Source organism: Lissotriton helveticus, chromosome 1_1 (assembly GCF_964261635.1).
Source record: "Lissotriton helveticus chromosome 1_1, aLisHel1.1, whole genome shotgun sequence".
Taxonomy (NCBI): Eukaryota; Metazoa; Chordata; class Amphibia; order Caudata; family Salamandridae; genus Lissotriton; species Lissotriton helveticus.
In genome coordinates, this window is record NC_136057.1 from 537,258,337 (window position 1) to 537,282,092 (window position 23,756).

At 46.3% G+C, this 23,756-nt stretch overlaps 1 protein-coding gene across 7 annotated transcripts in view; it reads right to left on the reverse strand.

Moving 5' to 3' along the window:
* EPS8 (EGFR pathway substrate 8, signaling adaptor) overlaps positions 1-23,756 on the reverse strand; it is a 1,030,589-nt gene that overhangs the window by 651,567 nt on the left and 355,266 nt on the right. For 4 of the 7 annotated variants that reach the window (XM_078674026.1, XM_078674025.1, XM_078674022.1 and 1 more), the window contains exons 1-2: positions 22,324-22,586; positions 8,015-8,134 (exon numbers count right to left, since the gene is read on the reverse strand). The gene's annotated coding sequence lies outside the window, so the exon portion shown is untranslated. Of the gene's footprint in view, positions 1-8,014; positions 8,135-22,323; positions 22,587-23,756 lie in introns of those variants that run through there. The other 3 variants (XM_078674027.1, XM_078674024.1, XM_078674021.1) reach the window with 1 other exon arrangement.

Here is a 23,756-nt window from a genome sequence, read left to right on the forward strand (position 1 = left end):
CACCTCCAAGTTGGTCATTCTAATGGCGAGGGACTGTAGTGCCTCAACAAAAGTGCAATGGAGAGTATCTATGCCCTTCGTGAGATTTTCAATTGCAATTATGTTACGCTCAGTTTGAGTGGGCGGGTTCACCTTGCCAATGTTTTTATTAGGCCTGCGAGTATGTATTTTTGTGCCAGGTTGTTTCCCTTTAGACCTTTTTCTGTTAGAATGCTCCTTAGGAGGACTTATATGAATAATGCTTGAATTTGTCATTGAATTGTTATTCCCCCCGCCATACTTACAGGATTCTTGGAACGTTTATTCGGGGGTTGAGCCTCTTCTTCTGAAGAGCTCACTTCAATATCCTCTGATAACTGTTGTATACATCCATTATTTGCTCTAACCTGCGTGTGATTCTCTCTCGGGGGAATATCCTGGAGTTGTGTGGGTGCTATGGGCTCTACATCCAGATTACCTATCTCTTTCCCCCAGGTCTCTTCAACATTAATAATCTGTTTTTATATCACGCCCATAGCTCCCACCAGATATGAAAGCAATGATGATTGGCCCCCGGTTTGTGAATCTTGGAGACCTTTAGCCTCAGCTTGGGTCTTCTTTCTTTTGCTCATGTTGTTTCCTGTATAATGACTTCCTAGTATGACCGGTAATCGCTCAATGCCAACAAAGATACAAAATATGTGTTACTAATAATATACCCGTTCTGGGGCCAATGTTAGGGGGTGAGCCCAGCCCAGCCTCCTACGGGCGCGGACTGGCCAGCCCTTGGCCCGGGCTTTGCCCGGGCACGCCCACGCGCGTCCCGTGCTGCGGGAGGCTCGGCGTGGATTTAAGCGCGTGCTTGTTGCTCGCCAGTGAGGGCTGGAAGTTACATCCTTGGCCGCCCGCGTCCACACCAGCAAGAACAGCGGGACGGCCGTCAGGGCAAGAGCGATGCAGGAACGTCCCAGGGACCCAAACAGAGAGCAGGTAGGCGTGTGATCCCAAGTCAGACAAAAGCGACCAGCAGCAGCAATAGGCGTCCTGCGCTGCGGGAGGCTCGGTGTGGATTTAAGCGCCCCTTGGCGCTATGTGATGACGTAACGTGGCGTGGTTGTTGCTCGCCAGTGAGGGCTGCCGGGAAGTTGAGTCCTTGGCCGCCCGCGTCCACACCAGCAAGAACAGCGGGAGAGCAGTCAGGGCAAGAGCGATGCAGGAACGTCCCAGGGCCCCAAACAGAGAGCTGGTAGGCGTGTGATCCCAAGTCAGGCAAAAGCGACCAGCAGCAGCAATAAGCGTCCCATACACTTTACTCCACAAAGGGTCAGAGGCCTTTTGATAAATACAAGCTGGCAATTCACGAACAGATAGGAGTTATATGGCTCCTTCAAGGCTCTGTACCAGCAGTAGGCCCCCAGTCTCCTTTTCGAATGTTCCAGAGCTACAGCTGGTCCATTTCGGCATTCAAGCATCCTATACCACTAAAACAATCGATTTTTTTCTGGCTGAAGACCTCTTTTTCCCTTGGTTGCTGCAATTGGCAAGACTTATTCAAACTCAAACTAATTCAGTACATATTCCCTTGATCCTGCCTTTCCTTTTCATAGTCGATTCCAGTCCATAACTGCAGTGGCCTCACAAACCATGCTTATGAGCAGAATGCCATGCCATTTATTTGGCAGTAAAATAGCTCAGCAAGTTAAGTGCCTGCTGCTGAGGTGTGTGCAATGGCAGTGACTTTGACCAATTAGACTTAAGAAACGCAGCAACTATGAAGATACCATCATTAATAATAAAAATGACATTTTCAAAATTATATACGTTGTCATCCTCTTGACTGTGGATGATTAGCGACAGAAAATATACGTCACACAAAGGTCCGAAAACACCTCAGCAGTATAAGAGTAGGACTCCCTGGGCTCATCAAGACAAACATGTTCCACATATCCTCAAGATTAGGAAACCTTGAAATGTATTTAGGAACACTTGCACAGAGACAAGTAACCTCACTCTGTAAGAGAGGGTGCATGCACGAATATATCTTTGCTTTCCTCAATCAACAAGCTTATTGAGTAGACCACGTTTGCAATAATGTGGTTTACACATCCTTTGTTTCTTCATTCAGTTGCTCCTCTTAAGATGTAAGAGGTGGAATTTCAGGGAAGTAGAAAATAGGGAGACTAGAAATTACCACAGGTCAAGGGAGTGAGTTCCAGTTGTGGAAGACCACGCGGCTGGAGGACTGGTGTCTTTATGCATGTGAGGGCAGTTTAGAGTTTTTACGCTAGTAGCAGATGGTGGAATGTAGGTTTCATGCTTTTGTAATCGCAGAGGAGAACTATGGTAACAAACAAAGCAGGTGCTCAGGAAAAAGAATTAGCAAAACGATAAGTAATAAGTACAGCGCCATGTTTTTGGCCAGCAGCCAGTCAGCCTGGGGTGGATAAGATTACTGTCTGGCAGGCTGAAGGGACTACGTGCAACGCTTATAACCTTGACAAGGGGAGAGTGTGTTATTATAATCCATGTTGCGACCAACCAAACAGAGATGGACATGCATGCAATTCACCACATTGGTAGCACATAACATCCTGCCTGATGTACTCGAAAACGTTATCTCAGGACATTCTGAATTAAAACAGTTCTAGTCATTAATAAAATGTTTTCGATTTGCTAGTTTTTATGAATATGTAGCTTTAAAATTCGAAATCAAAGTATAAAAAGAAATCAGTTTCATAAAATGTAGACTATTTGCAACACAATCATACGACAGCAAAAATGCAAACCGACTGCTACATCCAACAAAGACAAGGACAAGGTTTCATAAATATGTCTCGGTCCTCAACCCGCGACCTGTAAAGTAGGTCAAGGACTGCATCATCTTTTTCATAAACTAAGTCTTGTTACAAACGGTTAGCACCACTGGGGCATAGGAGAACTATTACTGCTGGCAGGAGAGTGGGTATCGTCCCCAGTGACGAAGCCTCGTGGTAGACCCAATGAGATGGTGGTTCACTGGATACCCCCTCTATACTCCCAGCATTGGCTGTTTTTTATGTGAAAGCAGCCACTTTTAATACATTTGCTAACACTGCTATCCTCAAGTTAAATAAGAAGCATTCCTAATCAAATAAACCTCTAGCACTCCAGTTTACCATCAATGACAAGCAGTAGGTACAGAGGGCAGATGATGTCCTCCATGTTGCACATAGCCCTACAGTGTGTAAGTGGCACAGTACTACCAGATTGGCATTTAGTTTCCATTTAGAATTCCTGGACACGAAAAATCATAAGGGACCATGAGCCGGTAAACATGATCTGATCCCTCACAATTATTTTTAGACTAGATGGGACATGTTACTATCATTTAAACATACAATTTCCATTAAAAAAATTTGCACTGGATATTTATTCTAGAAGGGCCACTGTAGCCCTGGGTGATTTTTTTAATACACGTGGCCTACGGGAATGTAGTACAATCCTTTAAATAGAACACACCTTTATTTTAAACATGACATTCATTCTCTATGATCACCAATTTCATTATATCTGGGATCTTTATTATACGATGGCGAAAATGGCTTTAAGTGGTTTTCCGTAATATGACCTAGTTAAAATATTGCATCACCAAAAACCGAACACACTCAAATTTTAACTTGACATCCACTCTCTGTGATCAATTACAATTTCATGGAGACAAATATTATGCTTCTCCGCCACTTTAATACATATATCACTATATTCTCTCTAAATTTGGCAATGTTAATTTTGAACACTATATTACCTAAAATGGCAACCGCAGCTGTGAGAGGTTTGTCATATTACTTCTCTCATCATGGTTTCAACAGATATTTGTCTTAGCACAGAACCGAAACTTGGTGTCACATATTGCACTACAAAGTGCTTCGGGGGGGTAGGTATGTTTTTCAAGGTGGTGCTCTGCTTTACTATTAAGGTCTTTTCTCCTAGGAACGCTTAGTATTTGTTCAATAATACACTTTGAATGCTTTAAGAGTTATTATCTACATGTATTAGCAAATGCATGTTCTAGGTTTTGTTTTTACCTTACTACCAGTATAGGGGATCTCAGGGACAACACTTCTCTTGAAAGCTGGATCAAAGCCCCTTTAAATAAGTTTGGTCTGTGTGCGTGATATCCATCTATCTATATATTTTTTTTATAAAAAGGTCTTGGCTAACACCAGATCGCAGTACTGCATAAATAGGTGTACATTGAACATCGTCCAACCGACCATATAAGGAAAATCAATGCATCATTTACTATGTGATTTCTCGCTGTTTAAGGGTAGTCTAAACTAAGAGTTACTGATATCCAAGCAGAAATGCCAAAGCAAACGAAACACGTTTTATGTTTCAGCTGCAAGATAATCACATACTCGAGCCTTCAAGGGCAGAGTGCACCAATCATGTTACACCATCCATGGTTGTTAAATGCATTTTGCACAATCTTAGTCTGCAACAGGTACTCCTTTCTTAGTTCGAATGCATTTCAACAGATGGTTGATGAAAACCAAGATCTTATATCACAATAAAATTTCAGAAAAAACTTGGAATTCATTTTCAACTATTCAGTCCATGATGTCCCAACAGCCATTTATAAAGAAAGTGTTCCAAGAATAAAATATCAAGAAGATCAGGTATTTCAGACTGGGAACAAGTTGATCAAAAACAATTTGGAATTTGAGAATAACAAGTCTTCTACAAAGACTTTACTACCCGCAGTTGTTGGTTGTTAACAAGGCCTTCATAATGCCAGCAGGCATAACAATATCTCAAGACATTCTCACAAAATTGTATTAAGAATTCATTAAACATTCCTGTTGCCCAAGCCTGGAAAAGCCATGCATATTTTTCCAAAGGATCTTATGATCAGTGAGGTGAGAGGCCTACTCCAATACTATTAACACATTCCGCCCTGCTTGACAATTTTCACAAGTGTTTATAGATGGATTAGTGGTATAATTCCACGTGTGGGTATTTATTGGGCCAATGAGAGCCACAAACTCGAAAATATGTTAGCCTTAACAAAATGTGGATCTTCAAAATGTAGATCTTCAGATGTTTTGGTTCAGAAGTACTGGGACTGCTCTGTGCATTGCCTTTGAGCACAAAACAACTCAAACACAAGGTAGCAAAGGTCCCTGGACCGGACCGGATACCCGGCGACTTGTACAAGTCTGAGCCCCTGGTGTGGCTCTTTAAATAAATCTCGTCTAATTGTATAGCAGCTTGGGGAGATATCCCAGAAACATGGAAAGGGGCTGAGATTATAGCCATATACAAGAAAAAAGATGCCAAAGTCCCCTCCAACTATATGCCGTTCAGCTTATTTGAAAATTTGCAAAAGGTCTTTGGAAGGCAAGTTATAGATAAACTGTAAGCCTGGATGAACGAAAATTAGATTCTGTCTTTCTATCAGGCTGGCTTTCATACTAAGAAAAGTACTTGTGATCAGACCTTTAGGTTTATACTACTTACATGGAAGAACGTGCTGCTAAAGAAACAAAAATTGTACGCAGCATTTGTTGATCTGAGAGCTGCGCTTGAGCTTGTGCCTTGTGAGAAGTTATGGAGACCCATGCTAGACCTGAGAGCCCCGGCTAATTTGGTAAATCTGATAGCAAGAATGCATGAGGATAACTATGCTCAAGTACGGTGGGGAAAACTGGGTGAATTAACTAGCAAGATCCGAATTCATCGTGCGGTGCTTCATGGGTGCGTTCTTCCACCTACCCTGTTCTCTCTGTATATTAACGAAGCTGCCAATATGCTCTTGGACTGCAGAAAGTTTCCTTCTTGAATGGAAAGAAAATATAGATCCAACTGTTCGCAGATGACTCCTTACTTGGCTCCACAACTCTAATGGGTCTCCAAAACCTATTAGATAAATGCCTGATCTTTTGTAGTCTACGGAGTCTGGAACTTAAAGTAGAAAAAAATATATTTATTGCTTTTGGGAAAGGTAAGGGTAAATCACGAACAGTTAGGATTGCAGATCAACCCCTTGAGAGGGTGAAGAGTTTTGATTATCTGGGGATCAGGTTGACCGACTCACCAGGATTGGTGTCCTTTCGCAACAGGCTTTGCAGATTACAGTCAAGCGTATGTCATTATCATTTAATTGTACTTTAACAGTTAGCTTATTAGTGTTAAATCTTCTATGGTGCGGATGTAAGATTGCAACAAGTATCCATGTGTTCCGTTCCTTCACTGGTCCTATTCATTTAGATAAGGTCTTTTGTTTACATTTTTTATTAACTTTTAACATTTTAGATACAATGAAGCATAGAAAAGTGTTCCAAATTTGATTTACACGCATAGGTAGACAGGAACAATTTAGGCACTTGAGTGTACATTCGTAATTGCTATCCTTCTTAGCTGCCATTATGTGTTATCATAATCCCGGTATTGCACATGTGTTGAGGCTATCTGTGGCAGACTCATGTGTCCTGGGATGTCTCTATATGCCTGTAGTTTGGTTATGGTGCTACGCCTACCCATGGTGCATGTGGGAATTTTAGCATTCCGTTCAAGTGAGTGGGCGACGGTCCCTGTCCCCTGTTGCCGTTATCTAAACTGCTGGTTTGTATCCTGAACTGAAAAAAAACTGGGTGTTGAACTGGGGTACTCGTTTGGGGTCAGCGGAGAGGGACGGGAGTAAGTAGGTCCTCTGTGAAGGTGTGTGGGGCTACTCTGGTGGCTGGCGACTGTCGGTACGGGGGGAGGGAGGCTTAGCTAATTCCTATGTCGGGTTCTTGGGCTAAGCCCTACGGTGTGGACTGTGAGGGGGTATCTGCGGCAGGCGTGTGCTCTGGCTCGTTACGTCTGCCAACTGGTTTTGTCGGTGTGGTGGATGCAGTCTGGGAATAGGAGTTGCGCCCATTCCATAGATATGTGGTGTTTGCACGTCCCCTTCGTTTCCTCCTCCCGGATCGCGTCTTCCTCCACAACGCCCCACTTTGTGACTGCTCCCACCCAAGCCGCCACTGGGGGTCCCCCATTTAGAAAAGGTCTTACTGTCAAAATGTAGTATTTGTTTGACATATCCGGTTGACGTTAGTATGGAGGGTGCTGAATAATTATTCAGAGACTCTGGGTGGTGCATATGTTTTAAGGCAATGTTTATTTTTCTTGTGTTCTGATTTGCTAAAGAAATGATACTTTTGCTCACACCATGATGAGTTGCCAATATTGTTAATTTGCTTTGCTAAAAAACGTGATTTGGAGAGTGAGCCGGAAGATTTTCCTGTTCTACTAGGGATGCTGCCCAAATTCTTTCTGATTTTGCTGCTTAGTAAGACTTAGAATATTTTCTGATTTTATATACTCTGTATAGCTTGCATCTGAGAGCCTTCCTGGCATTGACTGTACTGCTTATATATATTTTTTAAAACATTTTTTGCAATAAAACCCTTTACATTTATCAACAACTCAAATGATTGAGTGGATCCTAATACTTAATGAGCTGTTTACTCTGCTAATTTAATGTTCAGGGATGTGTCTCAACTCTGAGGCACAATATCTCATTAAATTTAGGTTTAACACCATCTCCAGTCTAGTAAACTGTGGGAGAACTGAAGGAGGTAAATTTTGGGATGTCTACATTTTGGAGCAACGGGTTTGCTCCCACAACACACTGCAGTTTTTGATATTGGCAATTTTTTTTAAATGATTGGAAACTCGTTGCTGCGGCAAGTTAGTAGTGTGGTATTCGCCACAAGCACAGAACAACTAACATTAAAACAAAGAAAATAAAAACAGGTGTAGCAATAGCAACCTCCAGTTACTCTTAAGTGGCATTTGACTAAAATGTAAAAAGTTAAGTATGCAGATGCTTGAAAACCTTCATAAACTAAAGTAGTCCGTTAACACTTTTTTGGGAAGGGGGTCTGCACCTTAAATAAATACACAAATAGGCCTGTTGAGTTCATTTACCAAAATAACAAATACATAGAACACTATTACAACTATCAGTCCATGCCCTTCTTTTACACAGATGAGTCATTGTAATTACTTGTTTGCTGTAGTCTTGCGGGCTGTCTCCGCTGGTAGAATCAGGACTTTGGGGACGTTCCCATTGCCTTAATCCACGTCAGTAAAGTAGCGTGTTCATTGCCAAGGAAAATAGCTGAACCTGGAAACAGAAAAAAGTACAATGGCTTAAGGATCCTTTTATTGCTACTTGTGAGGATTACCTGGAATCTCTGTTAAAACAGTCAATATTTCCCTCTAACTAGCATGAGTTCTAAAAGGAAAGTGAAATGAAATGAAATGAAAAGGAGTTTTATTAAGCGCGACTGCTGCCCTGGGGCGTCCAAGCGCCAAGAAAAAAAGGATAGTGCCTCATGATACAACAGCTTAAGAGTTAGTCTTGTTTAATGAAGAGAAAGGTTTTGAGCTGCTTGCGGAAAGATGAAAAATTTGGATTACATTTTAAGTGTAGAGGGAGTGAGTTCCACAGCTTGGCGGCGTTGAAAGTAAAAGACCTGCCTCCTGCTCTTGATCTCCTAATCCGAGGAGCTACGGCCAAAAATGCATGAGCGGAGCGGAGTTGTTTGCTGGGGTGGTACGGGGAAAGCAAAGGGTGGTTAATCTTGGGGCCAGTTTTCCAGAAGGCTTGGTGGGAGATGCACATGGCTTTAAATTTGATTCTCTCCCTAACCGGGAGCCAGTGCAAAGTCCTCATCCCGGATTCTACTGACGCTCTACGTTGGAGCTGGAGCAGCGTGCGTGCAGCACAATTCTGTCACTTAGGGCTTACTCAACCCTTCCACGGATGTTTTGGAGGATGGACACATATACTGGGGAAATTACTAAAGTCGGGCTTTTTAGATAAAAAATGTGTCAAAATAAACATTGTATTGCACTAGGTTAAAAAATCATTATAAAGTCCTATTGCTTGAAATCACAAATCATTCTAGAAATATAGGTCACCTACATTCTGCGTTACTTGTTGGATACCACAAACTGAGCAGCTCCATGATCTTTGGGAGTCATAGGTCTATCCACACATTATTTATTTGATTTTAATTTTGATTTTGTCTGTCCATGACGACAGTGGATTTACACTTTTCAATAACAATTAATGTAGCTTAATGTTTGTAGCTCCTTCAGTCAAACATGTTATACACACATCTGTTGAACAAAGCTGGAGACTTAAAATAACATGTCATGATGAACCAATAAACACAATTAGGTTCATCATTTTAATCAAACACGATCACAGACAAATATGTACACTTAGAAAAACAGAAAAATGTGACAGAAGAGTCAAATATTAATCACTAGCAGGCATTTTGGAAGTCATGCTTATCAGGAAGAGAACGTTTCACAAAAATATGTAAAGGTCTATTGCATGTTGAACCCTACAGAAGATACTGAATGCGCATACTTCCATTTTAGGTATAAGCACCACTAGAAGAGTTTTTAGAGCGAGGATCAATGACACAAAGGAGTACGCAAAAATATTAGAAAAACAACAGTTTCCATATTTGAAATTACTTCACACAAGGAACTGGGTCATTTTGGAGACATTTACCCAAAATAAATCAAAGTTAGCATTTAGTCAGTTTAAAAAAAAGTATTTTGGAAAAAAGCATTTTTGTGTAAGGTTATGTATTTAACCATCCTTATTAATTTAGAATAATATGCTATAGTGAATCCTAATCAGCATTTCAGGTATTTATTTTCATCACCTTTTTAAACGATAACTCACTAGAGGCTAGCATTTTCACAAATGATTATGTTTAACCTTATTTTAAATCGCAACATGGTAATACATAGGGATGTCCTCAGTCATTCTCAGGGCCGGACTGGGAACTACAATCGGCCCTGGCAAAGTGCTTGGCCGTGGGGGGTGGGGAGAGGGGGGGGGGGGGTTGAAGGTGCCGCCGAGCTCTTTACCAAGGCCGATTTTCGGCTGATTTTGATACAGGGCCGATTTTGCAGCTCTGCTGCAAAATCGGCCCCTAGGGGCCCAAAACCGGCCCCCATCTGTGCGGTGCACCGGGGGATTGCCCGGTGCCTGCTATGGCCAGTCCTGCCCTGGTCATTCTTCCTATTCAATGTATGTTTATTGCCTTATATGGAACGCTCTGGAAGCAATGGTATAATTACAGGAGATTATTTTAAGAAACCAAATATAAATATTTCCGCATGTCCCGACTATTTTACTGTGTACCACTCATCCTAAAACCCTCTTATCTTCCCTGTTAGCCCTGCCGTGATTGTGTTGTCTGCTCTTGCATTGTTATATTTCTCCTTTATTCCTTTTTTTTTTTTACTGTTGTTCTATTATTGTGCCCTTTTTGCCTCAGTACACCCCACCTGCTCTACCCTCTTGCTGTTTCCGACCATTGCGGCCCCACCCCCCTGCTCGCCCATTCGCCGCCCCTGCTCCCACCTCTCAGCTGCTCCTCCCTCCCATCCCCCTTCATATGGCGTGAGCTGTGCGGCCGTGCAGTGGACACGCGCAGCAGGCGTGCCAAAGCAGCGCCTTAGGCAAGGCTGTGTGCACCTGTCCGAAACTGGACTGCGTCAGATCCCATGGCCCCCGGGAACGCCATGACACCCAATGCCGCTACGACGCCAACACGCTCCACGCACTCAACACCGCACACCTGCTTCCCGGCCGCTCCAAAGCACACCAAAGGACCCTTCTCATGCCGGAGCTGCAGCTTCACCAGCCTCCGAGCTGCCAAACCGCTCACCGTGACAGGACGCAACCACCTCAGATGCATACTACTGAACACCGGCTCCTCACGCAAACACGCCCTCAAACCCTGGGACCTGCTCGACACATCCTCCCCGGACGTCGCCTTCCTGACAGAGACCTGGACGAACGCCTCCTCGGCACCCGGCATCACCATAACCATCCCGGACGGCTACAAGATCACCCGCAGGGACCGCACCAACGGAGTAGGAGGGGGAATCGCCATCATCCACAAGAACACCCTGAGGGTCTCAACCAGCACCAACGACACCCTCAGCACTGCCAAACACCTACACTTCCAGATCCACACCGATCCCAACACCACCCTCAGAGGAATTCTTGTCTACAGACCCACCGGACCCGGGCCTCAGTTCAGCGACTCCACTGCCGGCTTAGTCAGCACGCATGCCCTTGCCTCCACAGACTACATGCTCCTCGGAGGCCTGAACATCCACCTCAAGAACAACGAGGACACCAACTCCACCACCCTGATTTACAACCTCGCCAACCTTGGACTCGGGCAGCTCGTCAAAACACCCACCCATTCCGCCTGCCACACGTTTGATCCCATCTTCTCCGCAAGCCCCCATGTCACCTTCAGCCATACCAGCGAACTCCACTGGACTGATCATGGCTGCATCCACTTCACCTTCCGGAAATCCACCAAGCACCACCGCACTCAGATATCCCACCGCAGCTGGTGAAAAATCAATGAAGACCAGCTAAACACCACCCTCGCCCGAAGTTCACCCGCCAATCCTGCCGCCCGCAACCTCAGACGCTGGATCAACAACTGCGCCAAAACTAACAATAAAGCCAGCTGGTTCACCGCAGACCTCCAGGCCTCCAAGCAAACCTGCTGTACACTAGGGAAGAAATGTTATGTTATGTTATGTTATGTTACTGGGGGTTTTGTAAAGCGCTCAGCTGCTCCGAAGAGCGTCCCGGCGCTGTAGATCATTACACAAATACCAGCAACTAACAAGACAGCCAAAGCGGCACTAAAAATCCACAAAAACAACTTACAGGGCAAAAAGATGAGTTTTAAGTCCCTTTCTAAAGGTAGACAAATTGGAGCACGTTCGCAACGTCAGGGGCAGAGTGTTCCAAAGACGGGGGCCAGATAACTAAAAGAGCGACCTCCACAACGAACACGTCTCACTGCCGGCACGATTGCATTGGCCTGGGCAGCCGACCTCAAGGGTCTAGATCGAAGATAGAAGTTGACCCTTCGCTGCAGATAGCCAGCGCCGAAATTGTGTAGCGCCTTAAAAGCTGTGGTTAAGGTCTTAAAGGAAATGCTCTTACGAATCGGCAGCCAATGCAGAGTAGCAAGGAGGTTGCTCGCCCTGGCTCTTCTGGTAAGACCAAAGATTGCCCTGGCTGCCGAATTTTGGACTACCTGCAGGCGGGTCAACAGATATTCAGGAAGACCCAAATAAAGGATGTTGGCATAGTCTAGGCCTGCACCGTTATCTTCTTGTGCTCCAAAGATAGGTACGGCAGAAACTTTCTCAACATCCTTAGGATGGCGAAGCACTTCCCCGTCAGGCCAGCTACCTGGGCCTTGAAGGAGAGGGTGTTATCAACCAGCATGCCCAGATTCTTAGCTGTAACGGAATCCCTGGCAGGGGGGAACATGGCCGAAGGCCACCAGTGCTTCCATCTCGGGTCGGCAGGACAACCAAAAAACAATATCTCGGATTTGTCTGAGTTGCATTTGAGGCCGCTTTTCCCGAACCAATCAAACACAGACTCCAGACACTTCCGGATGGCCGCTCCATCGAAGTCACAGCCCCTGTCACAAGTGAACAGGAGCTGTGTATCATCCGCATAGGAGACGATCTGAGCCCCTAGCTCCTCTACTCGCGCCGCTAAAGGGGTCATAAAGATGTTAAAAAGAGAGGGGCTGAGTATGGAGCCCTGCGGGACCCCCACCTCAAGCTGCGGCATAGGGGCGGAGAAGGGGGGAGCCCAGATCGTTTGTCTGCGGTCGGCCAAGAAAGATTGAAACCATTCGAACGGCCAATCTCCCAGAGTCTTATCAGGAGATGGTCGTGGGGAACAGTGTCGAAGGCCGCCGACAGATCAAGCATGATGAGCAAGGCCTTTCCACCCCTGTCCAAAGTTTCCTTCACAGCCTCGGTCACCTCGAGTAGAGCGGTTTCTGTACTCAGGTTAGATCTAAACCCGGACTGTGACTGATGTAACAATGAATTGACCTCTAGAAAGTTGGCTAGGGTGGTGTGTACATGCTTTTCCGCTATTTTGGCCAAAGCGGGCAGCAACGAGATTGGCCTGTAGTTGGAATGCAATTTGGCCTCTGCATTCGGCTTTTTAATAAGGGGAAGGACTAGGGCCTGCTTCCAGGATGAGGGGACTTTGCCCGAGCTCAGAGATGAGTTAATAATAGGGTTGATAATAGAGTTAAGAGCAGGAGCCAAGGTCGCAAGACACTTGGCGGGGCAAGGGTCAAGTGGAGAGCCAGATTTCAAGTTGGACAAGAGGTCAAGCGAGGCATGAAGCTCTAAAACAGGAAAGCAGTCAAGGGTAGGACCTGAGGTATCCGTGTCCAATGCAGATGAGTGTAACCAGGGATTAAGAGAGCCGTCGGCCACAGAGCCAGAATCCGAGATGTTATGAGCTCCTTGCAAGGCCGACTGGATGGTACGAATTTTATTAGTGAAAAATGCTGCCAGCTCCGTAATCCATGGTTCCGAGAAGACAGACGTGGGAGTACAGCAGGAGGGAGAGAAACTCTTTAACAATCTTAAAGATCTCTTTGCAGGAGTTATCTGCTTCCACAATTCTTTTAGCTAAAAAGGATTTTTTCTCTGCTGTGATCTCCCGATGATATTCCCTCACTGCTTCTCTATAAGACTGCTTAGCAGATGTATCATACTGCCTCCGCCAAATTCTCTCCAGCCTCTTGCAGTGCATTCTCTTACCAGCCAAGGCAGCAGAAAACCACGGGGCCGACGCTCTTGCCAGGTCTGATCTAGCCAGGCGGGGTGGTGCCAAGGCTTCCAAACGTGCGGTGAGCAAGTTCTGAAAACACACTACATCGTCCTCCAACCTGCCTGTAAGAGCACAAGGATAGGTTTCTAAGGCTCGAGTAAGCATGGCTGGGGTGACTTTGTGGAAGGCTCTAGGCATACGTGCTATTTGCCGCTGCACATTGCGAGCGGACGCTAAATGATGTACTATCACAAAGTCCGCTAGGAAATGGTCCGACCAGAGGACTGGGGCAAGGGAGGAGAGGGACACCGGAACGGTCGAGAAGATTTGATCTAAAATGTGCCCTTTCTCGTGTGTAGGTGCCTGCAAGTACATATGAAATCCCACCGAAGATGTCATAACCAGGAATTTTAGCACTTCAGGATCCTCAACCTTATCCATGTGGATGTTAAAATCCCCTAGGATTAGGCAGTGTTTTGCCCTAAGACTGAGTGTGGAAATAATCGAGAACAAATCCTCGGTAAAAGAGCCGAGAGGGCCAGGAGGTCTATAAAGCAAGAGCCCAAAGCAGGATTGATGGGAGGAGAGGGACAAGGAGAAGGCTAGGGTCTCACAGCCTGGTAGGTCATCCACAGGCAGGATAGTACATGGAATGTGCCTCTTAATAATGAGCGCCACTCCGCCTCCCCTGCCCTTACTTCTGTGTCGACGGAAAACAGCATGCATAGGAGGGATGGCGATGGCCAGGTCAGGTTCCGATCCCTCACCGAGCCATGTCTCCGTGAGAAAGAGACAATCCGTTTCATCGTGTGTTAGGAGATTATGGATGTCAAGAGCGTGTTGGGGAAGGGACCTGGTGTTTAATAATGCACACTTGCTGCCTAAAGGGGGGAGCTTGCACTGAGGGGTGTCGGTGAAACCAGGAATCCACCCGCACATGAAACATTTAGTGATAGCCCCTGCGGAATAGGGGATGACTCGCTGACATGGAGCAGTATGTGTATTATAGGACAGAAGTTCCTCTTTAGTGTACATCCTACTAAGTGCTAAATGAGACCCACCTGGCTCGCGCCTCGAGCGCCTCCAGGACGCTGACGGGTGCAGACGGGCTGACTCAGGCGAGACTCCGGAGCAGGGACGGCGCTCCCGCAAACGCGACCGCTAGCGCGGGAGACAACCGTTTCCTTTTATGTGGGACACTAGAGCGCTCACACCGCTCTAGCCCACACTCAAGATGGCCGCCGTGGGAGGAAATCCCTGACCCCGGTCTGAAGCCCTAACGGCAGCTAGAGCCGTGAAAAAGTGGAGATAATGCGTGCAAGTGGCCTAAGAGTATGCTGTATGCAATACAGAGTGGAAATAAACAGTTTTTAAAAGTACAATAAAAACGAGCAGATTTACTCGCAAAGCTCGTGAATAAAGGTAGCGTGCTCAGCGCTTCACAGGTAGCGTTTCTAGCTGATATCTGAGATAAGATCTCACGAACGCTGTCCCTGGGCTCCTTTTATGTGGGACACTAGAGCGCTCACACCGCTCTGGCCCACACTCAAGATGGCCGCAGTGGGAGGAAAGCCCTGACCCCGGTCTGAAGCCCTAACGGCAGCTAGAGCCGTGAAAAAGTGGCGATAATGCGTGCAAGTGGCCTAAGAGTATGCTGTATGTATGAAATGGCAGAGATCAGACCGCTACGCAGCCCACAAGAATGCCATCCGAAGACACCATCACCTCATCAGATCCGCCAAAAGGGCCTTCTTCAAGTACCGACTGGACAACAATGCGCACAACAGCAAAGAGCTTTTCAACATTGTGAAGGAACTCTCCAGTTCCAACACCAACGACATCACACCTTCGCAAGAACTGTGCGACTCCCTTGCCACCTTCTTCCATCTCAATATCGCAGACATCCACGACAGCTTCAACAACCTGACCGCCGCGACAACCAGCGACACCTCAGAGCCCGCGGCCACCACACACATCGATCCCCTGATCACCTGGACCAACCTAAATGATGACAACACCATCAAAATCATGAACACCATCCACTCCAGCTCTCCATCAGATACATGCCCACACCACATCTTCAACAAAGCTAGCACCACCATTACACCCCATCTCCGCAAGACCATCAACATCTCCTTCGAGACCGCGACCTTCCCGGAGAGCTGGAAGCACATTGAGATCAATGCCTTACTGAAGAAACCCAAGGCGGATCCAAGGGACCTCAAGAACTTCCGGCCCATCTCCCTGCTCCGGTACCCAGCAAAGGTCATTGAAAAGACCGTCAACAGACAGCTGACCCGCTAACTCGAGGAGAACAACATCCTGGACCCGTCCCAGTCTGGGTTGCACAGCAACCACAGTACCGAGACTGCCCTCATCGCCCCCACCGATGACATCAGGGCCCTGCTGGACAACAGCGAAACCACGGCCCTCATCCTCCTGGACCTATCAGCCGCCTTCGACACTGTCTCCCACCGCACCCTACGCAGACGCCTCCACAACGCAGGAATCCAAGGCAAGGCCCTGGAATAGAACACCTCCTTCTTGTCCGGCAGAACCCAGAGCGTCCGCCTCCCCCTTTCCGTTCCGAAGCCTCCGAGATCATTGACGGCGTACCCCAAGGATCATCCCTTAGCCCGACAGTGTTCAACCTCTACATGGCACCCCTCGCCCATGTCGCCCGACGGCACGACCTCAACATCATCTCCTATGCCGACGACACCCAGCTGATCCTCTCCCTCACCAAGGACCCCCTCACCGCCAAAACCAACCTCCACGAGGGAATGAAAGCCGTCGCCGAGTGGATGAAGAACAGCCGTCCGAAGCTGAACTCTGACAAGACAGAGGTCTTCATCCTCTGCTCCACCCCCTCAGCCTGGGACGACTCCTGGTGGCCATCCGCACTGGGAGCAGCACCGACACCCACCAAACACGCACGCAACCTGGGGTTTATCCTCGGCTCAACACTCTCCATGACCAAGCAAGTCAACGCTGTCTCATTCTCCTGCTTCAACACCCTTGGCATGCTCCGCAAGATCTACAGGTGGATTCCCACCGAAACAACAAGAACGGTCACCCAGGCCCTCGTCAACAGCAGGCTGGACTACAGAAACGCCCTCTACGCAGGAGCCTTGCCCAAACTCATGAAATGACTACAACGCATACAGAACACCTCTGCACGCCTGATCCTTGACATCCCGCGCCACAATCACACCACACCTGAGAGACCTGCACTGGCACCCCATCAACAAGAATATCACCTTCAAGCTCCTCACCCATGCACACAAAGAGCTCCACAACACCAGACCGGCATATCTCAACAGATGACTCACCTTCTACACCCCAAACCGACAGCTCCGCCGACCGCGCACTCACCACCGTCCCCCGCATCCGAAGAGAGACCACCGGCGGCAGATCATTCTCCAACATCACCGCCAAGACCTGGAACACCCTCCCCATCCTCCTACGGCAAACCCAGGACCTACTAACCTTCAGGAAGCTCCTCAAGACCTGGCTATTCGAGCAGTAGCAGCACCCCTCCACACGTGCCTTTAGACCCTCACGGGTGAGTAGTGCGCTTTACAAATGGATTGATTGATTGATTGAATAAGACCTCTGGGGTCTGAAAGGCCCAGTTCATGGTTTACCCGCTCCGGCAGTATGGAACTCCTCAGAGGCGCCTCGAAGTAGGGCTTCATGCGGTCACAAACGGTAGCCCCAGGCAGGCGCAGGTTCTCTCCTCTGAGCCACGCTACTGGTTGGCTCAGGCGATATAGGTTGTTCCCACTTTGATGATGGCATTCTAAGTCACATTTCCTTTCACAGAGGGGAAGAAGTAGGGGCAGGTGGATCTCTTTGCCCTGTCAGGGCACCAACTATGTGCTTTGATCCTCTGGCTTTCTTTAATGAAGTTCAAAGTATGTGGGCTGGTCACAGCAGCAGTTTCTCAGTCCCCGGAGACGGTCCGAACATTTGGGGTCACCACCACGGAACTCACAAGTCCAGTCACACTGGTCTGACATTGATGTTCATGGGGAGCCTCCCTCCGGCACACAACCCACCCATCATAAGGTTGTGCAGGCCTGCCGCCCTCCACACAACCCCTCCAGGCACACGTGGGTCACCAAATCAATCCAACATATGGGCGAAGGCCACATTGGAGCAAGAACAGATTCCTCACACCTCACAAAGGGAGCTCTCAAAATAGGTCTCCCCCTTACCTTGCTCCTTCTGACACGCTCTTCCTCACAGGACACACTGGACTTGGCAAATAGGCAGTCGCTGGCGCTCCAGGCAAGGCAGTCTTTGTTTCCCTAGGTAATGACCCTTCATCCAGCAGGGAGACTAGCAGGCCAAGGCCCCCAGTCCTGGTCACAGGCAGAAGTCTTGCAGAGCTTCCCCTCCTCACAAAGCCTGTCTGACTGCTCTAGACACAAAATATAATGTATTGTCAGAGTCTTTCTGATTTTTTTGTTGGGGTTCAGCTTCTTTGAAATGGACATCTTTCCTTTTTTTCTTCCTCCTGAAGGATGTCTGTCACAGCAGACAATGCCAAAGCTGATTATCCCTCAACAAGATTCATGGGAGTGGCAAATCTTGGCACTGGAGGTCAGCCACAGTGATATCATTATCAAAAGAATAATTCTGGGCTCTCATCCCTACTCTTTATGATTCCCTCATCCGCACCATCTCTCTCTTCCCAAGATGCGTCCATGTCCCTTCCTTGGGATATGTCATTGAATCAAAGATTAGATCAAAACGGGGGGACACTGTTCAGAAGGAGGGGGTGCAAGATGGAAAAGAGAGAGACCGAAAGCCAGAAGAGGGGGATCCTTGGCCTAGAACCCACTAGTTAGAGGGAAGAACAAGTCATGCCTCTTGTGGCCCTCACACACCCTGAAGGATGTCATGCTTCATCATTAGACGTGTGCTCCTCGTCGGCACGGCGCTGCTATGCCCTACGGGTCCCCCGGCGAGTCACTTTAGCAGAGATCTTTTGAGAACTACCGTCCGATGCGTGAGGGTGTGTATGGTGAGTTCTATGTGGAGGGTGGATAAGTGTGTGTGCAAGTTAAAACTGGCTAAGGGTTATGAAAAGGGTGTATTTAATGTGACAATACCCTTGCCAGAATAAAACCCTGAAGGTTGTGTGTTACTCCAATGGGCGCAATGTGCCCAGGTAACTGAAAGATCCCTTTGAAATGCACAAAGAGCCTGTCTCTCCCACACATCAGTGTATAACCCTCCCAGCTTACAGGAATACAGCAATTCACAAATGTGTCTGGGGAGGGTGGATTCCTCTGCTCATGTTTTCCATTGAGTAGGCCAAGGCTTCCCAAAATGGAACTCAATGACCTCCATGCAATGTACCAATGCAGGAATACTTGCACTCAGTATACATCCACAGCACTTACTGCACAGGACTGTTATCCTCAAGTATTATGCCACCACAGGTATAACTCCATGCAGCAAACACATTCAGTCTGTGTGCACTGCTCAGTACTGCAGCCTTTCTGCATTGTACCAGCGTGTGTTATTTTAAAAACACACACTGTAAGCACACACACATTTACCATATCTCCCCTCAAACCTTATGTACTGTACATCTTGTGAGCACACATGCACTCAGCACGTTTCCATCACTCAAAACTTTCCACATCTACCTGATGTACGCCAGGGGTGAGTTAAGCACACAGCAACTGAACATTTAAAAAGGGAAATGAGCCTGTAGGCCTTACTCCAGTTACACACAGCAAAAAGGTTCTGTTCACTACTACTGATCACTACAAGGTATGCTGCTATCACAGCACTTGTGCTGCTTACCTCCTGGTGAAGGCAGTAGCCTTCCACCACTATGGGGGCACCGCTTAGGGCACCCCTCTCGGTCCAACCAGACCACAATAATGAAACAGGCCTATGTTATGACGCACACACACGATTGGTGTTCAGCTATGACAAAAAAGAATCTGCATTAGGGATCCAGGCAGCAGTACAGTTGGGCACTCAGGCCAGGGGTACAAGTCTCATTATGCAGAGGACTTTTCTGTCTCAGAAACTACAAAACGTACTTTACTCCCGCTGAAGATCTGCTGAGCAGCTTAACCCCAAATAATGCACTGCTACCAGCTGATGTTAATAATCTGATTCCTCTAGATGTAGCTGCTGCTATCAACCCATACCATTAGACATTGCATGATGACTTAGGCCAAAAAAGCCTAACCAGGCTAGACCACATAGCACAAGACTTAAATGTTCCTCAGTGAGTAATTGTACACTATGTACAGTTATGTACAATGATACACTGTGGAAATGATAACTTGGAGAATATTTCACATAATATGCTCAATACTATTATTGTAAGTCTGTGCATTGCACCTCTTTCCAGGTATACTAATGGAAACATTTGAGAATGTCAAAAGTAGTCAAACTGCATTACTGTGGATGAAAATGTACTACTTTTCTTTATAAATTAGTCTTACAATGTCTAAACATAAAAACGTAGTTGGCCGATAGTCATTCTGAATTTAGTATTGACCAGATCAGCCACACTCTAGTCTGGCCCTTCATTAGCTTCACTTCTTTGTTGCTTAATAACAAACTTTGCTGCATATCCTCATGAAAGGATGGCATGTCTCTACTACATTGCTGAAGTGGTAGTATAAGAGAACTCAATCTTTTGCAAATAATGTCTCCTTCCACACTGGGACGATATCAGTGGCGTTGGAGGGGAACTTGGTTGTGGAAGTCCCAACCTTTTCAGGTTTCATTTAAATTTATCACTTGAGAAAAGGTGGTTTCAGTAATTTAAACCTGAGCTCAACCCCTGGTAGCTATGGCACAGAGTGGATAGGCATAATTTAAGAAAATATGTAAAGCATTTAAAAGTATCAAAACTGGTAAAAGGTCAAAAACACAACATGTTAAAATCTTACTTTCATTTATCAAAACAGAGAATAATTTGATAAACAAAATGAAACCAAAATGACAAAAATCAAATAAGGGGAATAGGAGTTGTGAATTTTTCAAGGTGTACTTGGAAACCGCACCAAAAAAGCATTAAGCACCAACTGTGGTCATTTGGCTGTGCTTCATCGGGACCTAGGTGCTATTTAAGGCTTACAGAGATTGAATGTGGGTCTGGTACAGAAACCAGGTTCATCCCTGGTGGAAGTTTTTTCTTCTTTCTTAACCCCTTTGCCGCGGGGATAATTCCCCTGCGACGCAGGGGGGCCGCGCGGGGCACTGGGGTGCTTGTGACAATCTCGGCTCGTCATGCAGCATGGTGGCACTGTGCTCATGACACTTCTCTAAATCATCAGTCACCATTGCTTTCAAGTGAGCATTGACCACCACTTCTACATCCTCATGTGCCTGGAAATCTTTGACTGAAACAACCACACCTGACAACCACACCTGACATCACTATCACTGAAGAATTATTGAAGGAAGCAGAGATCCGGGACCAGGTTAGAAGCAGTACAACTATAAGAGCAAATGTGACATGCCTGGTGGTAATTTTTCCACGTGCAATGCACTTTCCTCATCTCAAAGTATTACTTCAAGTGGAAAGATTAACTGTGTAAGGCAAATGGCAGTAACACATACTAAAAGATTGTTAGCTTTCCAGGCTGAAGAGGTGCACAACTTGTTTTAATTCTACTTACGATCTGGAGTTGTCTGATACACCATAGATCTACCAACATCTGATAGGCCAGGAGATACTTTTTACAGTTTCTAGAGCAAGCAGAATTATGCTGAACTTTAAGTATTGTAGGTTCTTGTGCTCTTGTATTTAGTATTTGCCTTTATCATAACCTGAACAGCTGCAACCCCACAAATTCACTTGGTCCAGCTTAGCACCGTGAAGAGGGTTTTTTAGGATTGATTTGAAGTTACCCCATGCTACTGAGTAGGCAGTATTCATGCTTTCCATTGTGTTGGCCTCTTATTTCCCTGCATCCCAAGTTCTGCACGTGGGTTGCAGCAAGATAGAGTAGCGGATGAAGTGTTTTTCCTAAATGGGCTCAATGAAGGGGGTCAAGATCCAACTTACAGCGATCATTGAGGGAAACACAAAAGATACGTCCAAATGACTCAGTCCTCCAGGGGTGAGGAAAATGGCCAAGTATCAGCTTACATCATTCACCATTCACTCTTGCTTCCTAGCAAAAGGTTCAGAAAGTCTAAGCTTCGATACAGACTTTATTCATATTTCAAGCAACTGAGCAAAACAGGAACCTTCTCACGCTGTCTTTGGGGCACAGAATGAAATGGTCATCCCAAAAGATCAGTCAAAAGCAGATCCCCATTGACCTTTTGTGAAAGAGATGAGTAGACACTCCGAAGGTGAATTTTTAAAGAAGAAAGAGAATACAAAAAGCGCATAACGAAATCGTACACAATATCTCAACACTGGAAAAGGGGGTTCCAATAAACTGCGTCAAACAAATACTAAGGGAGACCTAGTGCACAACAGTTACAAATAGTTACAATCATTTCCCACCATGAACCACAATCTCCATCACTAAATTAATCCTTTGCCACGCCCACCACAAAATCTAGTGGTGGGCTGATCTTCTTGCCTACAGTACTCCCAAGCCCGCCCCTCCACTCTACAATAAATCCAGGCCATTACGTAGTTTTTTTGTACAAACCTCGTCTCAGCTGCTGTTCTGCCCTCCTCGTCGAAAAGACGCATTCATAGTATAAAGCTTCAAGCCGAGTGCGCCCAAAAGGACTTAACAAAACACCCCCCATACAGTATCACATTCAGTTCAGCAAAGTCATGTGGAAACCTCCTCCTCTCAGCAAATCCGACACAAGTGCCTGGGAAATTATTAACATCGGCGCGGAGAATGACTGCTGCGCAAGGCCATGAATGCACAGGGGCGTCGCCCGGCATATCGGAATACAAAGCGCGCTGCGTATGCACGCAGGAATTTAGATTACTGCTGGCACGAGATCGGGGTAGCGCCGGAAACGATACAATAGGCTTCGAAACCTTGGAGTCTGAACTGTGAAATTGCGACATGGAGCGTTGAAAGGTACATTACATGCAAAATAGCAACTCCAGTGACGACAGAAGCAAAGAATAGGCATAATGACCAGGTTCAGTACCTGCTGCAGCTCGGGCAGGACCGCTGCCCGAGCTCATGTAGTTTGCACCGACTTGGAAGGTGAAGATAAATACGGTTTGCTCCGGCACAGATCCGGGTTATATAATCCAAGCGTGCACACAGCTACTGACAAAGAGCACCCCGACAGCAGCCTTACTCCAGGCACAGGTAAGAGAATGAACGCGAGGCACTACAACCCTCTCCCATAGGCACTCCTGACCGAAGCAGGGGGCCTGTCTGATGGGATGACTATAGCATCCACTTATAATAAGACACCAAAGGATTTATTGGATGCAATACTTACAGTTTTTGGGGAATAACATGCAGATTCTAGTGTTCAAGTACCAAATCTGCATGTCCCTGTAAACACTGGGCCCTTCCCACTCGTAAAATTCCAGCAGCTTTGACCTGCTGAAATTTAAAGAAGGATGCCAACTTTATCACACCTGAAAACAACTGATTTACTTTGATTTCTGCTGAGGTGGAACAGCAAACAGAAATGGTGAAACTCGATTTCAGTTTTTCTCTTGCTTGGGTAGGACGCTCAATGGTTGCATGAAACAGGTCAACTGGTCCTTGTTGCCCCACTGGAGAAGCTAACAAATGTAGAGCGAGACCCAATCATTTATGATTAGAATGTGATCACATTTATAACGTTCTCCTGAGCATAATTTCGAAGTAAAGCAAAGGTAAACACTGGGTGCATACCTTATCAGTCAACCAGGTGTTCATGCTATTTTTCCCTTTCATCTGGTCTGTTCCTTCTATCCCTCTATGTAGAGGAAGCTACTGGCATTGTATTTTATGGCACAATGGATCATCAAACTTCCAGTTTAACCTCCTAGAGCATAAATAAAAGTTTGAGGCCTTCTTATCTTGTTTTTGTACGGAAAAAGTGAAAACCCCAAGCTTTTCTGGAATACTGGATAAAACAGGAAAACTCGATGTGGAAATATATTGAGGACTTCAGT